This window comes from Beta vulgaris, chromosome 6, assembly GCF_026745355.1.
Source record: "Beta vulgaris subsp. vulgaris cultivar EL10 chromosome 6, EL10.2, whole genome shotgun sequence".
NCBI lineage: Eukaryota > Viridiplantae > Streptophyta > Magnoliopsida > Caryophyllales > Amaranthaceae > Beta > Beta vulgaris.
In genome coordinates, this window is record NC_079207.1 from 28,296,701 (window position 1) to 28,301,095 (window position 4,395).

Below are 4,395 nucleotides of genomic sequence, written 5' to 3' on the forward strand. Positions count from 1 at the left end.
TGCTAGCACGTACATGGCTCTTCCGGCCCTAATCTTCCACTTCTTTAATTCTTCTGGATCGGTTGGTATTGTAACTTCACTACCACCGACTATACCCCAAAGATCTTGTCCCAACAAATAAATTGCATACGTGTACTCCACGATACTGTTCCATATTGAGTTTCTCAATATTACTAGATGAACTAGCAATATCCGCCATTTGTGACTTGGTGTTGCCCGGCAATACACAAGTAAGCTTGGTCCCTGACCAACAAGCTTCACAGTCCCGGACTGTGCACTAATGGAAAATCACCTCGCAATACGGTCCCCGATCGTTAAGTTAGCCAAAAATATTTTTGACTATAGCTTTGCAATAATATCGATCCTCGACCGATATTTGCCAAAAATGGTCCCGAAAAATTTAACGGAACGAATGGCTCTTGATACCAATTGTAGGATATTTTGGGGTAATTTATGTGAAAAGATTAAATAATATAAGAGATTATAAAAAAATAATAGCTCACATATAATAAGGAAGCATCTTACTTAAGTTATTACATGAAACTCTTACACACTCTTTCAAACTCTTTTATTTTGCTCTCTCTTTTGGAGCTTGGCACAACTCACATTGGTATGCTGCATACTTTGCAACCAATGCACTACATCTATTTATAAATGTCAAACTTTCCAACTATAGCTTGTAGGGTGGGGGTAATAGGTGGCTTGAAAAAATTAACAAGCATTAATTGGTAGCACCAAATCTTTTACCAAATAAAAGAGAGTGGACGGTGATTTTTAACAGTTACCCTGTTAGGATTTACTTTCTTAAAGAGCCATTATACAAAGATCTATAATATTAAAGGAAGTTAAACCAATCTTAAATTAATTATAGGAGATGGAAAATATCTATTTGCACTCTATAATTGTGTTTCTCTGAAAAAATAGTCTTACGTCTCCTGAGAATATCTTAATTGATTTACACACGTCTCCTTTCGTTGATTTTTAGCCAGTTAATTCCCAGCTTGCAGTCTGCCACAGTTACACTTACAAGTTGAAATTAGTCAAATTGATTAATTATTTGCTGCTATCTACTTTAGTGCTGGTGTGAGAGCTATCCAAAAACACAACCTGACTGATTTCTATTTCTTACCTATGGCCTATGTATGGGTGTAGTTGAAAGCTATAATTAATTTTTATTGATATTGTTGCCCTCTCACACGGAAAGTGATATGAGTACAACACATGTAACCGTCCAATATTGTCGCCCATAAAACGAAGTTCATCCAACCCACTACGACCTTATTAAGGGTGTTTTTTTTTTTTTTGATTCATATGAGCCACGAAGGCGGTACAAATTACAAAGAAGGGGAGGGGGGAATCGAACCTGTGACCTATCGATCACAGCACCTCAATCTTAACCACTAGGCCAAGACATCTTTGATTATAAGGGCGTTTTCTTTAATAGTAGTTGAAATAGCTTTTAGTTCCTATTTTTTTTGGATTGAAATAAATGAACTGAACTTATATTGGATTAAATGATGAAAAGCAAAGCATCATGTTTTAGAAGGGTATGGTGCTTTGAACTTGTATCTATATATGAACTATACTATGTTGCTGTTGAACTTATATTTGGGCTTTCATTATTTTGTTAGAAGAAAACAAAAAAACATGTGTTACTATTGTGTACTCTTATATTGGGCTTTCACGTTGTACCTTACGATTGTTTCATTTAGGAATGCTATGACATATAAACATGTGCTTCTTGCATTACCACAACAAATCTTAAATTAATTATAGTAGTTCAATTTAATGTAGACACCTTTAAAGTATTCAATCTAGTATTTGGTGTAATTATACCTGGCACTTCTCTTTGGGCTAAAAACATGCAAATGGTTCATTAAATGACTAAGTTTGACAATTGAACACATTTCTTTCTGTGACCAGAAGTGCTTTGTGACTCTCTTTACTTGTTGTTTACTTCCGTCTATAATCCCTCTTCTTCCCTCCCTCCTAACACTCCTTAGAAGGTAAAGGTCATGAGTTGCAATTAGTTGGAAAGCTCTGACGTAGATATAAATGTAGTGTAAAGGCGAATCACTTTTCTCTGTATGACAATGATGAACACAAATTAGAGAATGCGTCAAATACAATCCAGATTGGCATTTCAAGCAGTTGTTGGAGTACTGAAAATTGGATATAATTCAGGTATGTTTTATGCACTTTCCTCTTTATATATATTAAAAAAAAAAAACTACAATACTAAGAGTGTGGGAAGATTATTATCTTATGCACATGTCTTGTTCGTGTCAAAAATGCAGGAAGAAAGTGAAAAGAAAAGGAAAAGCAGCATAAACCAAAAGGATAGAGACACTATGGTCCTAGCTTTGCAAGGAAGAACTATGGATTGGTAAAATCAAATACACAATATATGATAATTCATTTTTTCATTTTCAACATTCACATATGCTCACTAAAATTTGAAGTTCTTCAATGTGTTTAATATGTATATATCTCCATGAAAGCAACAACGTGATCATGAGAAGAAGCTACCATCACAAGCATTTGCATACAAAGAAAGCCGCAAAAGGAACGAGGGCAATGAATGTAAATTACCTTATGAGCATCTTCAAATTAACATTGTAAGTTCTTTACACTAGTTAAAAATGTGTTAATTTATTCGAATTTTGGATTTAATTGTTGAACTTTCATTGCAGAATAAGATGGAGGAGATAGAAGTGCAATATAGAAATGATGGTGCAGATTCTAGAGCAATGACAGAATTAAAAAAAAAGTTAGTAAAGAAGAGGAATAAAGCTTCTTTGGGTGAATCTATATTTCTTGACGAGTTTTTAATTATTTTTTTTTTTTACGGGTAACAAAAGAAGAAGAATTTTTGTAGACGGAAAAATGTGTTCTTGGATCTAAACATCTCTAGACACAGAACATTTTTTAGTAGACAAATCATACACCTTATATCCTTTTTTACTAGGAGGATAACCCATGAATAGACATTTAGTAGCTCCAGGGCTGAACTTGTCTCTTTTCCAATCTGTATTATGAACAAAACACAAACAATCAAAGACCTAATAAAACTATAATCAGGGATAGTATTTGTCAAAACTTCAAAGGGACTTTTCTAATTTAGAATAGGTGTGGGAATTTATTTTTTTTGCTAATTAAGTAAGATTTTCATTCCTTCAAACTGTTAATACACCTAAGCTAACCAAAGTTAACGAACCAACTAGGTTGGACCCTTAACAATGCTAGCAAACCCATCAATACAACAGTTTTACTTCATTACAATTACAAGAACCAATTAAAATATGTTCTACTAATATTCCCGGGCATTATAGCTCCAATTCTAGCTCTCACACTCTGTTTGATTTGCTTAATACTCCACTCTATACTTGGACTACTTTGTTACCAGTACACCTTATTTCTCCCTTTCCAGACTTGGTATACCACTGCAGTAATTCCTACATACCACCTCTTTTCTGAACTTCGAATTTCTACTATTCTTCACCCAGTTGAGGAGTCTTTCAAAATCAGTGGTGATTGCTTGAATGTTTAGCCATAGTTTCACACCCTTCAAACATGCCTCACTATATATGCACTGAAAAAACAAATGACAATGATTCTCCTCTGCATCTGCACATAATAAACATTGATCTGAATTTCTTATGCCCATTCTAGCTAATCTTGCAGTAGTTTGCAATCTCTTCTGTATGGCCATCCATTCAATAAATCTATGCTTATAGATAACCTATTCCATATAGCTTTAGCCCACACCACCTCAGGTCTTCCCCTCTAATCTTATCATACACATCTTGTATAGAATAGTCAGCCATCTCACACATCTCCCTTTCTGTATAAAGAGTTTTCAGCTTCTCTTTAACTCTGCACACATTTCTTCAGTACCAACTAGCTCCTGAATTAGGAGTATAGTCCCACCAGGTACTCCCCTTAATATATACTGCATTCACCCATCTTATCCAAACATTGTCTTTCTTTCTTGATAGCCCACACATACTTCCCAATACAAGCACTATTCCAAGCAATCACATCCCCTGAATCCCAATCCTCCACATGCTTTGCTCCAACAAGTATCATTCCAAGCTACTGCACCTGCCTTATGTGTATGAATATGACCACTCCATAGAAAAGCTCTACACACCTTTCTGACATCAATTAAAACTTTTTTGGAAATAATAAACACATGAGCCTAATATCTATGCAAGCTTAGAAGCACTGCATTAATTAGCAATGTTCTAGCTTCATATGACAAATTCCTTATACTCCACATTCTGATTCTAGCAGTCATTTTCTCTGCAATGCATTCACATTGTGCTGCAGTTATCTTTTTGGAGCAAATGGGAACTCCCAAGTATCTGAATGGCATTTTGCTTCTTGTGAATC

The 4,395-nt window shown here is 34.9% G+C and overlaps 1 long non-coding RNA gene across 1 annotated transcript; it reads left to right on the plus strand.

Annotated features, from left to right (window-relative positions):
- The first annotated feature begins 1,084 nt into the window (after positions 1-1,084).
- Positions 1,085-3,858, plus strand: LOC130591935 (uncharacterized). The gene is made up of 3 exons (XR_008969890.1): positions 1,085-2,184; positions 2,298-2,618; positions 2,694-3,858. It is a non-coding gene; the product is annotated as an uncharacterized LOC130591935 (long non-coding RNA).
- Positions 3,859-4,395: the final 537 nt, after the last annotated feature.